Consider the following 22696-nt stretch of genomic DNA (forward strand, 5'->3'; position numbering starts at 1 on the left):
TAGATTACATTTGCATTTTAGTAGAAAAAGGTTTTAAACTGGATGAAGTAGTTAAATTCTCAACAATCCTAGGGTGTGTTTTAGTACTGTACATTATTCAACTGTTATATTCAGGCTGACTGCCAAATCTTAATTGAAATATCCTAATATTATTTTATACAATAATTCGACAATAATTCATGTGTATATGAGGATAGAGAAGGGATTTTGTCATGGGAAAAATATATTTTTTGGGTGAGATAACCATATCTCTCAGATGGGTTCTAAGAGAAGGGATTTTGTCATGGGAAAAAAATCTATTTTTGGGTGAGATAACCATATTCTCCCAGATGGGTTCCAAGCCCCTGTAGTGAATAGGCCTATCCAAAAAGATATTGTGTATGTAACAGGGACTTGTTTAAAACAACCAAGACTATCCTTCCCCGAATAGTTACACTTAGTCTCGTAGGATATGGTATAGGATTGGATACTGGGAGAGCCGGTACAACGCCGACACCAGTGTGTTACTGACACTGTAAATAAACAAGTGAATTTGTTACAAGAACGGCGTACCTAAAGCATAACAATTATTCTTTAATAGCTAATTTGGAGCAAAAATGGAAAGAATAAACGTGAGTATCCTTTGAGTTATGTTTTATTGCACTATTGATAAATTCACTACAAAAATACCAAGGGTATTTGCAATATACTTTTGCCCATAACTGGATATACTTCTCCTTCCTCTATTTTCTTCTTTTACTTTTCCTCCATCTACTGTACTCTCCTCCATCTAATTTTACTCTCCTCCATCTAATTTTACTCTATTCTTCCTCTACTTTTCCCTGTATTATAGCTGTTTCTCTCTACCAGCTCTGTTCAAGTCTATTACTTGATTAGTTATGTAGTACCCTCGTATACATATTACGTTTGACCCCAGTATTACTCGTTTTATTATCCGATTCCTTATAAAATCAACTCATTTTATATACACATCAAATATTATTTATCATACATTCCATTTTATCTTCATGTATTTTATACATTTTATTACCTTGTCACTCCCAAATTTCACAAATAATTGCTCTGGACAAATTTCCCATTCTGTTCATTCATGTTTACTCTCTATTATTATTATCATTATTAAATGCTAAGCTACAACCCTAGTTTGAAAAGCAGAATGCTATAAGCCCAGGGGCCCCAACAGGTAAAATAGCCCAGTGAGGAAAGGAAATAAGGAAAAATAAAATATTTTAAGAATAGTAACAATATTAAAATAAATATTTCCTATTTAAACTATTAAAACTTTAACAAAACAAGAGGAAGATAAACTAGATAGAAAAGTGTGCCCGAGTGTACCCTCAAGCAAGAGAACTCTAACCCAAAGCAGTGTAAGACCATGGTACAGAGGCTATGCACTACCGAAGAATAGAGAACAATGGTTTGATTTTGGAGTGACCTTCTCCTAGAAGAGCTGCTCACCACAGCTAGAGAGTCTCTTCTACCCTTACCAAGAGGAAAGTAGCCACTTCGTTGCTTTTCCGTTAACCAATCACGAACCCATGTATGTAAAGTTTGCACAGGGGGCTTAATATTTCCCTACCCCCACCTTCCAACAAGCCCTTTTCCGTGGAAACCTTTGCCCAAGTCACGTCCTTGTTAGTTCAAGTGTCGTCTTTTGCGTATTTTACGATCTAAGTATCAGAAAATTGTAACCGCTTCAGTAATCCATACTTGAAACTATTTTGGTGTATTCTAATGTTAATAATTTTCTTAAATCACGTAATGTAATATACCAACTTTTACAGTGTTCCAAGTGCAGTGCTAATCTAAGGCAAAACACTTAAGACACCACAGTCTCAGTCACGACACCCCAGTGACCTCTAAGTTACGAGGTCACGGTCATAAAAGGGTAAATTTGTATTGTATTACAGGGTGTGATTTCGAACAGAAAATATATGTTTTCCTATAGTAAATAACGTGATTTAACCGAATTTGACCTCCATTTCAACCGCAAACAAACAGATCAACCAATTCGACTAACTGTAAGTTGCCGAATTGGTTGCTGTTATTACGGATGAATTGAAGGTGAAAACCGCTTAAATCACGTTATTTTCTACAGGAAAACGCATATTTTCTGTTAAAATGATTAAATATAATGTCTTTTATTATATATATTTTGTTAAAATACTTAAATATAATGACTTGTTCAAATTCGGTGTCACTTAACTCACGTATGTACTGCGAACGGTAACATTAGCAACGTTACCAACGGTAGACAACGTTACTAACGTTACGGTGGAATTACTAACGACAGCAATGATACGGTATTATTATCGTGTGTATTTTAAAGAATTTTTCCATATACCCTTCACACAATATATAAAAAAGTACAAAAAGGGTACAGAACCTAACAAACCCACCTAACCTAGAAGTTCCCAGGTCACAAACCCAATATAATGCCCTTTGTTATATCACTTCACTCACGTTACGGTAACATTAGTACTGTTACGATAACATTATATATAATGGTTCTTGTTTCGCCATTAGCTCGCTTCGCTCGCATGAAAATAAAACGTCAAGCTCGTATGTGCTGGCAAGCGGTAATGTTGAGCTGCGCACGCTATCCTTAGTAATGTTACTCTTAACATTACCAACGGTGAATATAATGGTTCTTGATCCTCACTTACGATCACAGGAAAATAAAACATCACCCTCGTATGCATTGGCAATTGGTAATGCTGAGCTTCGCACTCTAACAAAATATAATAAAACTAACACATTAAAATTAGAGAAATTAATGACTTACTTTTATGAGTATTATTGTAGTGTATTACAGGGCAATGTAACCTAGGAAAAAACTACTTTTTCTTATAGAAAAAATTATGCTCCCCTCGAAAATGACAAATTTACCCTTTTCCCTTACCCTCCTACTTTTCCGGGTTGCTGTAGCATGATTGGTAACGTGTCTGCCTGGTGTTTGCCAGTCGGGGGTTCGAGTCCCGCTCAGACTCGTCAGTGCCATTCGTATCTGCAACCTTACCATCCTTGTGAGCTAAGGTTGGGGAGTTTGGGGGAGCCTATAGGTCTATCTGCTGGGTCATCAGCAGCCACTGCCTGGCCCTCCCTGGTCCTAGCTTGGGTGGAGAGGAGGCTTGGGCACTGATTATATGATATATGGTCAGTCTCTAGGGCATTATCCTGATTGCTAGGGCAATGTTACTGTCCCTTGCCTCTGCCATGAGCGACCTTTAAAAATCTTTAAACCTATTCCTCCCCCCTATTCCTCCTTTTCCTCCCGCCTATTCCTCCTTTTCCTCCCCCCTATTCCTCCTTTTCCTCCCCCCTATTCCTCCTTTTCCTCCTCTTAGTTTTCCTCTTACCCTCCTCTACTTTTCCTCCCTCCAATTCCTCTTTTTCCTCCACTTCCCCTCTTTCCCCTACTTTTCCTGTTTCCCCTAATTTTCCTCTTTTCCCATACTTTTCATCCCTCTATTTTCCTCTTTCCTCTACTTTTCCTCTTTCCTCTACTTTTCCTTCCTCTATTTTCCTCTTTTTCTGCCTCTTTTCCTCTTTTTCGCCCTCTACTTTTCCTCTTTGTTCCTCCCTCTTTCCCCCTCTATTTTTCTATCCTCTACTTCCCCCCTGTACTTTTCCTACCTCTTTCCCCTTCAATTTTTCTATCCTCTACTTTCCCCCTCAAATTTTCTATAATCTATTTCCCCACTGTCCCCCTTCTTTCCTCCCAATACTGTACTTTTCCTCCTCCTATTTTTCCTCCCTTTACTTTTACTCTTTTTCTTCCTCGATTTTCCTCTTTTCCTCTTTCCCTCCTCCACTTTTCCTCCCTCTACTTTCTCCTGTATTTTCCTCTTTTTCCCCTACTTTTCCTCCCTCTATTTTCCTCTTTTTCCTCCCTCTATTTTTCTATCCTCTACTTTCCCACCTGTACTTTTCCTCCCTCTTTCCCCATCAAATTTTCTATTCTCTACTCCCCTCCTGCCCCCCTCTATTTTTCTATCCTCTACTTTCCCCCTCAAATTCTCTATCCTCTACTTTCCCCTTCTACTTTTCCTCCCTCTTTCCCCCCTCTATTTTTCTATCCTCTTTTACTTTTCCTCCCTCTTTCCCCTTCTTCTTTTCCTCCATTTTTTCCCTCTTCTAATTTTCGACTTTATATTATTCCTCTATTGTTACTCCCTCTATTTACCCTCCTACTTTTCCTTCTCCTATTTCAACATCCCTCTACTTATCTTCCCTCTATTTTACACCCCTCTTCATTTTCTCAATCTTTTCAGTCTCAACTTTTCCTCTATTCTTTTCCTCCCTCAAATTTTTCCTACCTTTATTTTTGTCGCCTCTTATTTTCCTCCACCTACCTTCATTTCTCTTTACCTCCCTTTATTTTTGGGCCTCCTATTTTCCTCCCTCTTCTTTGCTTACATCTATTTTTCCAACCTCTTATCCCCTACCACTTTACATCCCTCTTCTTTAATTTTCGCTACTTTTTCCCCCCTATGCTTTGTATATCTTTATCCTTTCTCTGCCTTAAATCTCCATTTTTCATCCCAATTTCTATGCTTTACGTTTCTACTTTTCTCTATTTTACTACTTTTTCTTCCTTTATATTTCTCCTTTTACTTTTCATCCCTCTACTTAACATGCCTTTACTTTTCATCCTCCTACTTTTTACCTTTCAACTCACAATCCATATGACCTTAAAATTTTGTTAGGAGAGTCCCCGGATGACTTTTTGAAATAAAATATTATACACATGTGAACTTCAGTCCCAAGTAGCCTCAATGAATTTTAGAGGCTAAATAAAAGCACTTTTGAATGGAAGAGCAGAAATCTAATTTCCAGAAACTGATGGTTTTCAGAGGAAAAATTTAATTTCCAAAATTGATGATTGTCAAAATTCCCCGAAGATTCTTGAACTCAAAGGCCTAAGGAAATGTTAAATTACAACAGTTTAAGCTTTTAAAGTTTTGTTATAGCCTTGTAAACTTGAGACGACCTCTCTCTCTCTCTCTCTCTCTCTCTCTCTCTCTCTCTCTCTCTCTCTCTCTCTCTCTCTCTCTCTCTCTCTCTCTCTCTCTCAGGGGTGGTGGTGGCCTATTGGAAATTTCCCAGCTTGGCAATCTGCCGGACTTGGGTTCGAGTCCCGTTCAATCTCGGTAGTTTCTTGTAGTGTCTGCATCCTCCCTAACCTTGTGATGTAATAATGGGGGTTTTGGGAGAACCTATAGGTCTACCTTCTGAGTCATCAGCAGTCTTTGCCTGGCCCTCCCTGGTCCTAGCTTAGGTGGAGAGGGTGCCTGGGTGCTGATCATATATCAGTCGCTAGGGCATTATCCCACAAGCTAGGGCAATTTCACTGTCCCTTGCCTCTGCCACTAGGGCATTGTCACTGTCCCTGGCCTCTGCCACTAGGGCATTGTCACTGTCCCTGGCCTCTGCCACTAGGGCATTGTCACTGTCCCTGGCCTCTGCCACTAGGGCATTGTCACTGTCCCTGACCTCTGCCACTAGGGCATTTTCTTGAAAGCTTGGTCATTGTCACTGTCCCTTGCCTCTGCCACTAGAGCATTGTCTAGCAAGCTAGGGCAATGACACTTCCTTGCCTCTGCCACTAGGGCATTGTCTAGCAAGCTAGGGCATTGACACTCCCTTGCCTCTGCCACTAGGGCATTGTCTAGCAAGCTAGGGCATTGACACTCCCTTGCCTCTGCCACTAGGGCATTGTCTAGCAAGCTAGGGCATTGACACTCCCTTGCCTCTGCCACTAGGGCATTGTCTAGCAAGCTAGGGCATTGTCTAGCAAGCTAGGGCATTGACACTCCCTTGACTCTGCCACTAGGGCATTGTCTAGAGCTAGGGCATTGACACTCCTTTGCCTCTGCCACTAGGGCATTGTCTAGCAAGCTAGGGCATTGACACACTCTTACCTCTGCCACTAGGGCAATGTCACTGTCCCTTGCCTCTGCCATTTATAAGTAGCCTTTAAACCGCCATTCATCGTGGTACCGTAGTGTTTCCTGCTCTGTTGCACAGTGGGTGCTGCAAGGCCTTCCAGAACCCAGTACTGGACATTCTAACCCAAGTTCTTGAATCTAATCCATGGTTATTCGTTCCGTTTTGACATGGTAAATTTTTGACACCCCACACTATAATGTATCTCAAGTTTCTGCTCCCAGAACTTCTGTTTAGTATTTGCTAGTCTTTAAAGAACATTAGTTTTGATTAGGGTCTAAATAATATTTTGATATATACTAAGCAATGTATATCATATACATGGCACAAGCTCTGTTCTCTTAATCTGTGTTCTTGGGGATCTGTTCTCATGAACACTCTTTCCCCTTATGTACTGTTTATAAGACAATCTTTATGTTTTAGAGGGTTTTATTTACTATGAAATATGTTCAGAGATTTTAAAACTTCCATTGTTCCGGAACTAAATACAAACCTATCAGATCTTTACTATGGAGATATATTTCGGCTACAGCTGAAATTATCAATAAAACTTTAGCAAGGTGTAACTACCTACCGGGGTTTAGGACCAACCACCCCGCTCACACAAACAGTAGCCAAAACAAGCCACTTTTTATTTCGGCATGGAAGAGAGTAAACGTCGGCTTTCTCCTCCGCTTTACTCTGTTTTCAACCTGTAAAAAACAACTAAAATCTTTCCCTTTCTCTTGTATGTAAGTGTGATTGCATTCCTATTCAAGAATGATAGTTTGTCCAGAGAGGGAAGGGTGCCATTGCGGCACCTTCATGTCTGGGTTGGAGACAGATCCTCATGCCCTTCGTTCTGCATGTAGGGGTCACACTTGTATGCAGGAGTCTCCCTGTAATGTGTGTAGGGAGTGGCCTTCCTCCAAGTGGCAGCAATTTAGCAGGTGGCAGATGAAGAAGGCAAAGAGGGATTCTTTTGATCTCGGCACAAAGATCCACCGGACCTTCTGGTCCCGATGGGGTCAGAGCATAAGAGACCTGCGGTGGTGGGTATCAGACACCAACCTATTTAGGGGAGTAGACCTTCTCTCTCCTCTCCCAGAATTGATGCTCTTTAAGGGTGCATCAAAAGAAGGGTGGGACGGCTAATCTTTTGCAGCACCCAGCCTCCAGGCTTTGGTCTGAGGCCAAACAACACTTGCCACATAAACCTCCTAGATATGACAGCAGCCTTCCTAGCTCTCAAGGATTTTCAGCAGCTCCTTTCGGAACACACCGTGATGCTGGTGAGTGACAACACCACAGTGGTGGCTTATATAAACAAACTAGGAGGTACTTTTTCACAGCCCTAATGCCATCTGGCTGTGGAAATAATCAGATGGACGGAAGACAATAAGGTAGCCCTCTCAGGACACTTCATCCCGGGCAAGAGAAACATATTGGCAGACAAATTGATCAGGAGGACCAAGACAGTTGGCTCAGATTAGTCTTTGAATCATCAGATAGCCAAGAAAGACTTGATTTCGTGGGGTTTGTCAACAATAGCCCTGTGTGAGAATCATCAGATAGCCAAGAAAGACTTGATTTCGTGGGGTTTGTCGACAATAGCCCTGTGTGTGAATCATCAGATAGCCAAGAAAGACTTGATTTCGTGGGGTTTGTCGACAATAGCCCTGTGTGTGAATCATCAGATAGCCAAGAAAGACTTGATTTCGTGGGGTTTGTCAACAATAGCCCTGTGTGTGAATCATCAGATAGCCAAGAAAGACTTGATTTCGTGGGGTTTGTCGACAATAGCCCTGTGTGTGAATCATCAGATAGCCAAGAAAGACTTGATTTCGTGGGGTTTGTCGACAATAGCCCTGTGTGTGAATCATCAGATAGCCAAGAAAGACTTGATTTCGTGGGGTTTGTCGACAATAGCCCTGTGTGTGAATCATCAGATAGCCAAGAAAGACTTGATTTCGTGGGGTTTGTCGACAATAGCCCTGTGTGTGAATCATCAGATAGTCAAGAAAGACTTGATTTCGTGGGGTTTGTCGACAATAGCCCTGTGTGTGTGAATCATCAGATAGCCAAGAAAGACTTGATTTCGTGGGGTTTGTCGACAATAGCCCTGTGTGTGAATCATCAGATAGCCAAGAAAGACTTGATTTCGTGGGGTTTGTCGACAATAGCCCTGTGTGTGAATCATCAGATAGCCAAGAAAGACTTGATTTCGTGGGGTTTGTCAACAATAGCCCTGTGTGAGAATCATCAGATAGCCAAGAAAGACTTGATTTCGTGGGGTTTGTCAACAATAGCTCTGTTTGCGACGTCCCTCAACCGGAAACTTCCGATGAACTGCTCTCCAGTACCAGATCCCAAGACATTTTGGCAAGATGGCTTCCAACACCCATGGGACAACCTGGATGTCTAGGCGTTTCCCCCGCCCCCTTCTACCTATTAAGGAGGCTTCTGAAGAAAGTAAGGGCATCGCAAGATTTATCGATGACCTTAATTGCTCTGATGAGGCAACATGCAGAATAGTTTCTGGACCTTCCACATATGCTCAAGAAGGGACCGAGTAAGCTCCCTCCACTTCCCAATCTACTTGGACAGCCACATACAGAGATATTACACAAAGCAGTAGCTTCGCTATGGCTTCATGCTTAAGAGGTTACCTAGCAACTTCTAGCGGTGCAAATCTTTTCGCACCCAGTTACGAGAAGGATGGCCAGATACCTCTGAGAGTAGTCTTCCCCGTCTGTCAGGCAAAATAGTCTTCTGTGGTTGGTGTCGTGGATGATGTATCACTGCTCTGTGCCACTATCCTAGTGATAGCGGGGTTTTTGTTTTACCTTAGGGAGGTAAAATCTGCTCTGCGTCGATAGTAGAAAGCTATCATTCAGCCTTGTCTATAGACTGATCAGCATTAAAATTTCCTCCTCGATGGAATTCTCTCATACGAAGCTTTGAGCTCGCGTACCCTCAGTCAGAAGTCAGCCTCCCCCTTGGAATGTAGTGTGTTTATTGCAATAGCTGAAAGGAGCACCTTGTGAACCTTTTGGTAGGTCCTCATATTGTGACCTGACCATAAAGAATGTTTTCCTGTTAGCCTTGGCCTCTGCCAAGAGTTGGTGACCTACACAGTTTGCCCTATGATGTCGCCCATTTAAGGGGATGGGGGCAGGTGGCACTCAACTTTGTTCCGGAGTTTGTAGCCAAGACTCAAAATCCAGCTGTAGCGAATCCTAGATTCGGGTCCTTCTGGGTTGAGAATCTCCAAACTGTAATAGGTGACTGGGATCAGCTGTTATTATACCCTGTTAGGGTGCTGAGGAAGTGCCTTTAACGGAACGTTCAGGGTCATCCACAGGTCAAGACTATTCGTAAGCACAGGGAGGGACGAGAAATATAAAGAACTCTATCTCCTCCTAGATCAGGAAAGGTGATCGAATGAGCCCTTCACTTTGACTCGACTATAACCATAGACCCAGAGCTCATGACATCAGGTGTGATAGCACATCCCTTGTGTTCAAGAACTTCAGTGTGACACAGGTCATGCAAGTGGCCTTGTGGAAACGTCCAACAACGTTTACAGCCCACTACCTGCAACACGTAACCCACAGGAGCCTTGACACATTCTCTATAGGTCCTGTGGTGGCTGCACTAAACATGGTCAGTAACACCTCGGCTCTCTTGTCGGATAAGTAGCAGGTGGTTGAGGGTAGATGTTACCCAGGTGTGTCTAATACAAATGTGTGTGTGACTGACCTTTTTATCTTTTACAGTACAGTATTCTCCCCTTTCTTAGGGCTCGAGCATCTGAGGAACTCTGTAAGCTGACCTCCAGGGTACCAATGTCCCTTGTGTAACCTGATATATGCAATACATTTGTTATATCTCCCATAAAGGTAGGAATCGGGTATTGCCCAGGTTGAGAGGAGCTTAGCTCCAGGGTATGTCTTACCTCGAGTCCCAATGCTTAGTTCTCACACCTTCGCTCAATTGCTCAAGCTGTCATCTCTCATTGAGAGGTAGTGAGGTGATAAGGTATGAGCTTTGTGTGAAGCACAAGAGTTGTGCCCCAGGTCATTGACTAGCAAGTTGGGTTTGGACTTCCACTCGCCTAAGCGTAGAGAGCTGAAAGGTTTATATTTGGTGCTGGAACAAATGACGTTTGGAAATAACTTGTATTTTTCCTAACCATACAAAACATGAAGCTCTTTAACACACACTGGTCCACTATCACCTACACCCTGGAAGTCCTGCCTGCAATTGCAAAGTGGCTTGTTTTAGCTATTGTGTGTGTGAGCGGGGTGGTTGGTCCTACCCTTGCTAACTAGCAGTGGGTAGCTACACCTCTCTTTAAAAGTTTTACGGCTAATTTTAGCTGTCGCCTAAATACACCACCATAGTAAAGAGCTTAAGGTTTGTACAGTTAGGAAAAGTTAAAATTATTCCCAAATTTGTAATTTTCACTTATTCCTAATGTTGATTACGAGTTTGGTTTCTGGTGTTCATACTACTTAAGAATGCCTTGGATCATAAGAATAACTTTAGATTTTATTTTCTGTTTCTTTGTAAAATATCGGGGATTACTGTATCTGGGATTGTCATGTCCCACTTTCTGCTTAAGGTTTACATGCTCGGGATCATAAAGTTCTTGTGTAGTTCCTCTTCCTTTGAACAGCTTCTATAAATCCTGTCATGATCATGTCCATTCCCATACAAACCCACATTTACAACTTATGGATTAATAATTCATAGTTTTAATACTCTTTCTGCATATTTAATGTGATAATAACAGTTTTTGATCTACAAGTAAACACAGGAATATTTCAAGATTTATATAAAGAAATTAGAACATGAAATTTAATAAGAATTCATTTATCTTACTTAACCACCTGTACTATATAGTAAATACATAGTACTTCGTAAACAGATCTTTTTTAAGTTTGTTAATAATAAATAGTGTTATATTTGTTTGTTCCTAAAGTAATGAAACTTGTAACTATTATGGTATTGTACTTGTGTTTCATACCCAAGTAGTATACCGTACGCAATGATCTTGAAAGTTTGTTGTATCTTTGTGTAATTTATAAATTCAATTTCAGAGTCGGATTATGATTAATTTTGAGAGATTCTCAGCATATAGGAACCGAGGCCCTCAAGAAAAGGGGTAGACAGACCTACAATTTGTCCAGTTCTCTACTGATGAAAATGTGAACAAAATGACTAATTGTCTTTGGTAGAAAGGAAGCTAACCAATAAAGTAAGTCGAAAGGTGTCTTGTTTCAGAAATATGTAGTTGAATTTATCTAATTTCTCATGTTGCAGCTATTCAATATGAATTTATTTGAGATGTTACAATTTGGCCTATGTCCTATAAACGGAACCTATTTTTGGGCTCAGGCCACGTCGTCCTGATAGAAGTTCCTTCATGATGGAGCCCAGTTGACATTTTGGTGAACTAATCTTTCTTGGGGAGTGCGAAAAGCATGCCCAAACCATCTCCATCTACCCCTCATCATGATCTCATCCACATATGGCACTCAAGTAATATCTCTTATAGTTTCATTTCTAATCCTGTCCTGCCATTTCACTTCAAATATTCTTCAGAGGGCTTTGTTCTCAAATCTACAAAATCTGTTGAATATTGTTTCATTGTCATACCATGAATCAGGTTATATTTAACTACAGTGATATATCCCAGAGAATTTTACTAAAGGTATCCAGAATTCTAACTCCTGGCGCGAATCTCCCTTGCTTTTGTCTTTAGGGATATCGCATAAGATCATGAGACGTATTCTTGACACGCCACATAGCTATCTACACCCCTAATAGCGTTTACGCTTCGAGAGGGGAAAGTGGCAAGAATTGTAGGAGGGACGTTATTAAGGCAACGCTCCTACTCGTACTGTTATTGAGCGCCAACATGACGCCTTGTGGTGCCATCTTGTCATTCTTTGTAGCATTAATGAGGTGCTACAGATACAGTACATAAGGGAGGGATTCATTCATCCTTTGTAAAAGGAGGGTGGGTCCATCAGGACGACATGGCTACCTCACCCAAAAATAGATTTTTCGCTTCGCTCAAAATCCGTTTTTTTAGCTCAGGCCATGTCGTCCTGATGGAAGTTTACCAGAGCATTAATGTATCTGTGGATTTTCAATAGTGCCAATAACCTCGAGATAAATTTTCCTTAGTCATCTAGACCTAGAGACACATGGTGTTACCGTCATACACCTTTCATCTGATCGTTGACTATGTCAGTGCTTCCTGCCCCTTACAGGGAAGAGTCATGGGAGACTCTAGGAAAAAACCCGAGGATTGTGAGTTCAAGGAACAATCTAGCAAACAAGTTGTATATTAGTCTCATCATATACATGAAAAACATAGTTTGTATTCTGAAAGGAACAAATATGTATAGATTACTGACACTTCACTCAGTCTACTTGTTCTTTGTAGACAAGTTAGACAGGTTTACATTCATGTAGGAAATTTGTATAGTCAGTAAAGTAATCAGGTTGGTAAAGTCAGTCATTACCAGGGACTGAACTTAATAACATAACACATAAATTTCATTTTTGTTTGGTCAGAACAGAAATGGAATTTATTCAGAAATATTTTCCAGAAAATAAGAGGATAAAAATTAGCTCTGACACCTTTTATTTGTATTTTTAGAATTTTTAGGGCGAAATGAGACGCAAAAATTCCTGTGTTTATTAACAAACAGTATTCAGAAATCATGGGTTGTAATATATATAATTAAAGAAAATTTACTTTGAAAATAGTGTGAAAGCATAATAATTATTAATAACAGAAAAAAGAAGTTTCATCTGAAAAGGAAACACAAAGCCACTCTAAGGGAAATATAGTAATATTTCGCTATTGTCTCTGTTGTTACAAAAGGAACACTTGCGTAGAATACGCATGGCACATGCGTAAGTCTTTTATGCTTTAGTCACCTGTGTACTTAGAACAGTCTATAGTGTCATTTATTAGACACGTCACTAAACATGATACACCATAGGAGTAAGTCATGTACACCCTTCACTAAAAGTCCCAATTAGTGCACTGTTCTTTGCAGAATTCAAGCGGCAGGTTTTAGTACACTACCTGCTGCCACCACGTAATGCTTTATCTCCTGCACTTGTTTCGTGTAGTGTGAAGAAAACCCTGGATGATTTCCATCCAGTGTAGGCACGAAGGCTTTCAAAACTCATATTCTGGAAGAAGTTCAGAGACGAAGCGACCTTTCTCGGATCATGACCTGCGGGTGTACTGTCTGGATCCGCTCTGCGAATGAAATAGGTGATCTTCGCCCTTAGTTTTTTCAAGGTCAATGTTGAACCTGAGGTTTCTCCCCTAAAAAGCTATCCTCCCTTAAAGTCTGAAGTTCTACGAAGATAGACCTTTAGGCATTCTACTGGACATAAAGATACTTCTTCCTTCAGAGGGCAGATTCTCCAAGGACCACCCCTCTTGGTGGGCAGCTGATTCTTGGCGAGAAACGCTGGGTCAGGAAATAGGTTCAGTTTTCCGCAGTCTGTGAACTGAATGTGGCCATCATCCCTCGAAAGGGCCACTATTTCGCTAACTCGGGCTCCTGAGGCTAGTGCAAATAAGAATATCACCTTTTGAGTCAAATCTTTTAGAGAGCAATCTTCGTTGTTCAGGGTCGACGCTAAGTGAAGAACCTTATCCAAGGACCAGGAAATGGGCCTCGGAGGGGCTGCGGGCTGAAGTCTAGCGCAGGCTTTTGGAATCTTTCTTGTTGAAGATTTCATGGGAGAAGTCCACCTGGAAGGCATATAGTAAGGGTCTAGTCAGGGCAGATTTACACGTAGAGATCGTGTTGGCTGCTAAACCTTGTTCATGGAGATGAATAAAGAAGGATAAACAAAATTCTGTTTATCTCCTTTGGTTTCTTTGCCTTGACAAAGGCAACCCATTTCTTCCAGGAAGACTCGTATTGTCTTCTCGTTGATTTCGACTTGTATTCTTCTAAAAAGTTAATACTGTCCTTTGAAATCCCGAACCTTTTCTTGACTGCTAAGGTGAAAAAATCATGAGATGAAGGTTCCGGGTTTTCTGTGATGAAGCTGAGACAGTAGACTTCTGCACTTGCTGTGTCAGAACTGGATCCGGCAAAGGAATCAGTTTCAGTCGTAGTTCCGTTATCAGGGGGAACCAGATGCTGTTGGGCCACTTGTGAGCCACTATTGCTGCTGTTCCTTGAAAGGATCTCAGTTTGTTGAGGACCTTCAGCAGGAGGTTGGTTGGAGGGAACAGGTAAATCCTGGACTATCTGTTCCAGTCTATGGACATCGCATCCGTTGCTTCCGCTAGAGGATCCTCGTATGGGGCTATGTACCGGGGTAGCTTCTTCTTGTCGCTCCTTGCAAAGAGGTCTATCTGCAGTCCTGGGACTTTGCGTAAGATGAAGGAGAATGATCTTGCGTCTAGGGACCATTCTGACACTCGGGTTGAGCCTGGATAGAGTGTCTGCCGTCACGTTGCAGAACCCTTAAAGGTGAACTGCTGATAAGTGCCATCTCCTCTTCTCCGCCAGGCGGAAGATTGCCAATATCACTTGGTTGATTTGAGGCGATCTTGAGCCTTGTCGATTCAGGCATCTCATTACAACCTCGCTGCCTAGTACCAGTCGGATGTGGATTGAGCAGCGAAGTTTCAGTTTTTTCAGTGAGAGAAAAACTGCCATGGCTTCCAAAATGTTGATGTGGAAGTTCTTGAAGAGGGAGGACTAGGTTCCTTGGACTTTCTGATGGTGAGAGTGGCCTCCCCACCATTCCTTTGAAGCATCCGTGTGAAGGGTGACTGAAGGTGGAGGCGGTTGTATGGGTACCTTCTTCTTTAGGTACTTGGCCTCTGACCATGGCTTGAAGAGTGATCGCAGACGAGTTTGTATTGGTCTTTCCAGATCTCATCAAGCGTCTGATGCGTATTTTCTCCAGACTCCTGATGCATCTTTTAATTGTGCTCTCAACACTCGGTCTGTCACTGAGGCAAACTGGAGAGACCCAAACACACACTCCTACTGCCTTCTTGTAATCCTGTCGGATTGAAGGAGTCTCTTGACAGATCCCGCTATCTCTCTCCTCTTCTTTGATGGAACGGAGAGGCAGTGTGACTGTAATTTCCAGTGGACACCCTGCCATTGGAACTTCCGAGCTGGAGATAGTCGAGATTTTTCCAAGTTGATCTTGAATCCTAGATGTTCCAGGAACTGGATCACTTCCTTGGAGGCTTGCGTGCATTCTTCTTTGGAAGCTGCCCATATCAGCCAGTCGTCCAGGTAGGCAATCACCTGAACTCCCTTTAGGCGTAGTTGACGAATGACTGTGTTCGCAAGCTTTTTGAATACTCTTGGGGCTATGTTTAGTCCGAAGGGCATGGCTCTGAAGACGTACTGTCTTTTTTGCAGTTTGATTCCTAGGTAGGAGGAAACTTGTCGATTGATCGGAACATGCCTGTATGCGTCCGCCATGTCTATGGAGACTGTGTATGCCTGTTTGGGCAGTAGGGTCCTTATGTGTTGAAGAGTCAGTATTCTGAACTTGTGGTTCACTATGAACTTGAGTGGTGATAAGTCCAGAATGACTCTGACCTTTTCCGAATCGTTCTTCGGAACACAAAACAGCCTTCCTTAGAATTTGATGGACTTTGCCCTCCTTACAACTCTCGTGTCTAAGAGTTCTTGAACATATTCTTCCAGAATGGGGGTTGAGTGTTGGAAGAACTGAGGGAAAATTGGTTGAGTTGCGTTCCAACTCCACCCCAGTCCGTTCTTGACTAGGCTGTGGGCCCAGGGATCGAAGGTCCAGCGATCCCGGAAGAGGAGAAGTCTCCCTCCTACCGGAAGCATCTCACTTGGAGTGCTGGTTGGAGGACTTGCCTCCATGGCCATGTCCACCTTTGTTGCCCCTGCCTCTGGAGGGGCGTCTAGAGGAAACTCGAGACTTCGGCTGAAAGGTTGTTGATTGCCTTTCAAAGGCTGGGGTAAAGACAGGCAACTGAGTCGCCACCTGTTGGGGCACCATCTGGAACATGGTAGGTGGCTGTGCCACCGTGGCCACGGGAAGCTGCTGCTGTTGTCGTGGAGGGCGAGAGGGCACTCTAGGTCGTTTGGTCTTCGGTTTGGGTTGGGGACCCTCCTCAGTGGAAGACTTCCTCTTGGATGACAAGCCCCACTTGTGGAGGAGATTCCTATTCTCTGTAGCGGCTTTGTCAACGACCTCTTCGCTTGGGAAGAGGTCTTTTCCCCAGGTGTTGGAAGCTATCAGCTTCCTTGGTTCGTGTCTCACCGCAGCCGAGGCGAACACAAACACTCTGCAAGCCAGTCTGGCTTTAATGAAGTTGTATAGGTCCTTGGTGACCATTGCCAAATGTGCCATCGTCTCTAATCCAGTCTGCAAGGACATAGAGGCGGCAAGTCTCTCCTTCGTTTCCTGCTCCCTGCGCTGGTGGAAGTCCGATAACTTCGGGAGGTCTTCTCCGAATTGACGTCCGGCAATGTCAGCCTCCAGCTTCCCGACTGAGAAGGTGTTGTAAACGTCCTTCCAGTCCACATCATCAGATGGTAGGGCGAGGGAAAAGGGTCTACACTCTTGGAGTTTAGGGTAAGGTTTCCCTGCCTCAACTGCCTTTAAGGCTGCCTTGAACCCTTTCTCCATAAAGGGGAAGGCACGGAAAGAAGCAGCGATGAACGATGGGTGCTTCTTACTGAGAGCCGGTACCTTGGAACTAGTGAAGGCTCTCTCCTTCAAGGTCTTAGTGAACAAGGCTTGGGCCTTGGGGAGGTCCAGTATGATGACCTCTTTCGGCTCCATTTCCTCTTTCAAGGGAGGTTCCGCCCTTAAGCGGACGTAGCAGTCAGGATAGGCCTCTTTGCTGGGCCAGAACTCTATATCCTCAACTGGGACCGTGCCCAGTTTGTCGGAGAGGAAGATCTTCCCTCCTGACATAGGCATGTGTTCAGCATACCTCCAAGGATTGACGTCTGAAAAAGGGAAAGTTCCTTAACGTTTAGCTTCTTGGGGGCTAAACGGGAAGACACGAGTTGGTGCATCTCTGTACAAAGCGAAGCTTCCTTCTCAGATGACTGCTTCTTCATGTCCTGGAACATGGACAGGAGAGAAGTTAGCGTATGGCTAATCGTGTCTAACTGGGGGGCAGAAGAAGTCGACGGGACAGGCTCAGCCATCGTAGCTGATGAAACCGAAAGAGTTTCGGCTTTCTTTTCATCGCCTTCAGGAGGTAAGACAGACTCCTGATCCTGCTCTTCAGCTAGAAGACTGCGTTCCGTATCCTTGGAACCACCGACATGTTGTCTTCCAGCTGGATGTCTTTCAAAGCATCTGAAACATCAGATTCTATCGGAATCTGGACGAGGGGGATCTCAGGCTGAGTTTTAGGGATAACTGCATCCGAAGATGCTCTAGGGAACAAACAAGCCCTCATCCTTTCATTAGAAAGGTATGGGCCAGTGGTGTTCTTCTGAAAACCTCTGACCCATTTCCGCAGCGTCTCTCTTGCTGCATCCCTTGACTCTGTAGACTTTTGATCATCAAAAGCCTCAGTAACCAGATTGGAACAAACTTCACATACCTGGGGGTCCCAATACTTCAGAGAGCCCTTTGTTGTTGCACAGCGCGCGTAGGTTCTGCACATGTCGTGGCCGCAGAAGCTCTTGCTGCGGACATTGCAGAAATGATTCCCGCACTCGGGATGCTCCTCCTGTAAAGAAAGGAAAGGCGGATGAGTATTCGGTGAAATATCTCATAATTTCATCATACAATGCTATGTATATTTTAGCTTAGGATAGGTAAGCTAGAAGGAAAAGAGGAAAGACACCCACATGTGTTTCCTGTCCAGCCAATTGCTATGACCTCCTTCAATATTGAAGCGCTATATTCTAAAGTAGAATTATTACAACTTTATCTTTTGGATATAAAGTGTAACTTAACAGTCTTCGAAAGTTCAATATTGGGGATTGAATAAAGTGATCATTGATCACTTTCATAACAAGAGAGAATCGCTCTCTTGGTCTGGTGGTCTCATAATAGGCTGCCCATGAAGCACCTTGCAGGTTGGAAATATGTATGGGCTACCGCACAGTGGTATATCTATTGCGGGATAATCAATATCGCAATGACTACTGACCACTCCACGGCCAATACTGTAGTTCCTGCCGTATTTCCTTGGGCTTTTTGAAGGTACACTGCCTTCAGTAGGTAATGGGCGGCAGGCTGCCGGCAGTCACCCTACTGCCGGCTGATTATAGGCGGACCCGCCGGCGGCCGGTGAAATAATACGTCTTCAGACAATTGGTCGGCCGGCTGTCGGCAGTCAGCATAGTTGCTGGCAGCCGGCCGGTGTGTGCTGGCTGTTATTGGGTCACCGGTCATCGGTAAACCGTAACAAGCGGCGGCAAAGCAACCTGACTGTGGACTGCAGTCCTGTCGGCGGCTCTAGGTCGCCGGCAGCTAGGCCCAAGGTAGAGCCCGAGCCAATCCCACAACCTACCTGTAGGTTCGATTGTAGAATGATGGTCAAGAAGTGTGAAGGCTAGGCCAACACTAAAGGACAGCAGGGGGAGGGGTAAGGGTCCTGTAGGTGAGGTAGCGGCCGGTAGGCCCTACCTAATCTAAAAGATTCTGATCCAGAGTAAAGACAACCTTAGGGGCCAGGGAATTCATTCCCTAGACTGGGGTTAGTCTGATATGATGAGATGGCGGCACCCAGGCTGCTGTCTCAGGGGATAGGAACAGAATCTAGTGTCAGAGACCTTAAGCAAGGGAAGAATTTGATTCTTCGGCTTAGGATCTGCTGGCACAGGACTGTCTGCTAGGCCACAGGGAGGAGGCATTATTATATAATGTCTTCCAGGTGAGGCCTAGGGAGGTCTAGCCTCCTGCATTGGTAGCCTAACATGACTTAGGAATTCAATTCTCTAAGCCAGACTGCCACCGATCACAGACGAATACTCTGATGTTCCGTCCTAAACTCAAAACCGACCTCTGCGGTTGATGGAAAGGAACGGAAAAACCGACCTCTGCGGTTGATGGAAAGGAACGGAAACACCCAAGCCTAGATTTACCTGAATAAAATTCACGGTAAAGCCGACTAGAGGTTAGCCTAGGCTAGTCAGAGGGAAGAGGAATTGCTCCTAAATCTCCCTGTGAGATTGGTATCAACTTAGAAGGAATAGGAGGTGTCAGTCTCCACTTAAAAGACGATACAAGGGCAATTGGGGACATGTATGAAAGTATACTAAAGCCCCTAGGCTAGTAGCCTAGGCGCAGTGAGAATCAGTCACCGAAACACTCGTATACTATCTTGGATGAGGAAAATTTATATTCAGCAATATCTTAAATGTATAAAATATTGCCTGAGCTTTAATAAAATCACACCAGGAAAGTTATATCATGCATGGTGTGTCTAGGTGCCTAGCCTAGGAAACCTAGCACTCATGGGGCTCAGTAATAAATTGCCAAATCCACGAAACAGTCGGCATAATATAAAGAAATCCTAGCTAAATTGCTAAATAGCTAAATTTATTAAAGCGAAATATACCGGGAATGTCGTTCTGGCTAACTAAATGCACATGCAAATAGAACGACCGCGTCCAAGACGCCATCCGGCTAGGCAACAGCTCGTTACGTTAATTACGAACTAAATCGAGGATAAAACTGGCAAGAGCTTACATTTATACAAATTAAAGAAAATATTCAACTTTCCAGCGGCAGATGAGGCTGGTGAAGGCATCATAGCGATAAGTACAATCCAAAATAGCGAGAGACACAAGGAATAACACCGCGTTAGGTACGCTACAGGAGAAAGAATGGTAAGATGGTGCCACAGGGCGTCGTGCTGGCGCTCAATAACAGTACGAGTAGGAGTGTTGCCTTAATAATGGCCCTCCTACAATTCTTGCCACTTTCCCCTCTCGAAGCGTAAACGCTATTAGTGGTGTAGGTAGCTATGTGGCCTGTCAAGAATACGTCCTCTGATCTTATGCGATATCCCTAAAGACAAAAGCAAGGGAGATTCGCGCCAGGAGTTAGAATTCTGGATACCTTTAGTAAAATTCTCTGGGATATATCACTGTAGTTAAATATAACCTAGGAAGCTACTATGAAGGAACTTCCATCAGTACGACATGGCCTGAGCCCAAAAATGATTATACATTTCTCATGAAAGTTTTATTTATCGTTTGATTAATATAATTTGTCCACATGCTTCTAATGTTCATAATTGTGTGGTACATAAGACTGCTTTAAAGCTTCCTATCTGAAGAAAAGTGTTATAAGATGTTTAGAATTCAAGTCAATATGTGGGAATTTAACGTTTGATCACATTACATCTATTTTGATAAACGGTTAAATGAAAAGGTGATTAAACTTTTCTACATTTTAAGATTGAAATTCTCCCAAGTAATGCATTAACAAAAGCCAGTCATTTTCAAGAGTTTAACTAGCTAATAGGTGATATGAAATGAGATCAACAAAGCAATGTATTATTGGATTATCACAAACTTTAAGTGGGCTGAGAATATTGTAGTCTTGATGATTTTGATGATCACTTTGTCAAGGACATATGCCAAATTGTACTCTTTTGAGCCAATAACAGACCCCCTGTAATCATCGTTTTCATGTGTATTTTACAAACTTTGGTATCGGGCAGGGTTTTGATAGAAAAAATACTGAGGTCTAGGAATTTAGATGCTGTAACCTTTTTATTGGCAACTTTTAAGGAATTTAGATGCTGTAACCTTTTTATTGGCAACTTTTAAAAAAACTTTTCAATCCTAGTGCATAAATAAAATTAAAATCTGCTTTTGGATAAAATTTCAATATGAACAAGGACTGTAAAAATTTTGCTCAGAATTTGTTTGGTATCTTTGTAATTCCTGGTATAAAACTGTCTCAAGGCCATGTAATAGTCTAATATTAGTACAATGGTAAATATATAAAACTTTTATATTCGGCTTTTCATATTAAATTACTTATTTGGCCAATGTTCCTTTTACAACATAGATGCTGCTTGTAGCCATTGTGTGAGTCTAAAGACTTAGTTAATAAATTTGGATAGAAACTGATTTTAAGTTGGTCAATTTTATTATAAAAGTAATGCACATCTAAAGTACAATTTCTTGGAAAAAGTATAGACACAAAACACAAAAGTTATATATAGGAGCCCTCTATACTAATAATGTTTCTTTTCTGATGCAGCTAACATGAAGAGGGGATATCTTATGAAGAGAGCAGTGGATATGCAGAGGTCTTATAAATTAACAGAGTGATAGATGCTGTAATGGAATCACGTATGCGGCAGCCTTGAAGAGAGGGGTTTTTAGTTGAAAAATTACTTCTTATACAACAGTCTGTAAGCAGAGCTAATATGAAGCTCAAGAAGGAGCTCTCTCACAACAGTCTTGAAGAAAAAGTTTTGAGTGTTGAAGGAGCAGCTTGGTTGCAACAGAGTTCGTGTTCACCAGATACACGTCGGTAAAACCTACTCTTTGTATGCAGCAGATATGTCACGAAGACAGAGCTCAAATACAGTGTCTTGATCTCGGCTTGTAAGATAAACTGAAGAAGCTCCTTTACAGCAGCCTTGAAGACCAACGTCAAGAGCTCATACGTAGACTTGAAGCAATCGCTGTTGCTCTTGAAACAGAACATATCAACCGCAGCCTCAAACACAGAGCTAATATGCAAGGGATCAATCTCGAAGGCAGAACTTGTATACACCAGTCTTGAAAAGAGAGAACTTGTGAGTTGAAGCAGCTTTTTTTTTTTTTCTTTTTTTTTTTTTTTTGATATCATGTGGAGCAGTTATGGCGTGATGACAAAGCTTGTATACAGCAGGTACTCCTTGTTTATATAGCAGATATCCCTTGAACGAGACCTCATTAAACACAGAGCTCCTATGCAGCAGACACCTCATAGGCAGAGCTTGTATAAACAGTCTTGAAGAGAGAGAATGCGAGTTGAAGCAGCTATTTTTCTCTTGGTACAAAGCTCATATGCAACAGGCAGATACAGTGCAATGACAGAGCTTGTATACAGGGTATAGCAGATTCCATTGAAGATAAAGTGGTTTGAAGAAAGCAGTCCTGTGAAGTGGAATAACGATGCAGCAGATACACTTCGTAGGCAAAGTTCACGTGCAGCTGATAAGCTTCCAACAGAAGGCTTATACTACCCAAGTCATGCAGTTATGAAGGAAGGTCTTGAGAGTTGAAGGATATGCCTCACAATTGAAGATATAGTGGCTTGAAGAAAGAAGTCCTGCGAAGTGGAATAACGATGCAGCAGATACACCTCGTAGGCAGAGTTCACGTGCAGCTGATAAGCTTCAAATACAAATACAGGGCTTATACTACCCAAGTCATGCAGTCTTGAAGGAAGGTCTTGAGAGTTGAAGGATATGCCTCACAATTGAAGATATAGTGGCTTGAAGAAGTAGTCCTGTGAAGTGGAATAACGATGCAACAGATACACTTCGTAGGCAGAGTTCACGTGCAGCTGATAAGCTTTGAACACAGGGCTTATACCACCCAAGTCAGGCAGTCTTGAAGGAAGGTCTTGAGAGTTGAAGGATATGCCTCAGAATTGAAGATATAGTGGCTTCAAGAAGGAAGTCCTGTGAAGTGGAATAACGATGCAGCAGATACACCTTGGAGGCAGAGTTCACATGCAGCTGATAAGCTTTGAACACAGGGCTTATACTACCCAAGTCAGGCAG

General features: G+C 42.6%; 1 long non-coding RNA gene across 1 annotated transcript; it reads left to right on the forward strand.

Annotated features, from left to right (window-relative positions):
• Positions 1-519: 519 nt before the first annotated feature.
• LOC137627567 (uncharacterized) lies at positions 520-22326 on the forward strand. Its single transcript, XR_011041192.1, has 3 exons — positions 520-611; positions 11034-11191; positions 21178-22326. It is a non-coding gene; the product is annotated as an uncharacterized lncRNA (long non-coding RNA).
• Positions 22327-22696: the final 370 nt, after the last annotated feature.

The sequence above is a fragment of the Palaemon carinicauda genome, chromosome 35 (genome assembly GCF_036898095.1).
Source record: "Palaemon carinicauda isolate YSFRI2023 chromosome 35, ASM3689809v2, whole genome shotgun sequence".
Lineage (NCBI taxonomy): Eukaryota > Metazoa > Arthropoda > Malacostraca > Decapoda > Palaemonidae > Palaemon > Palaemon carinicauda.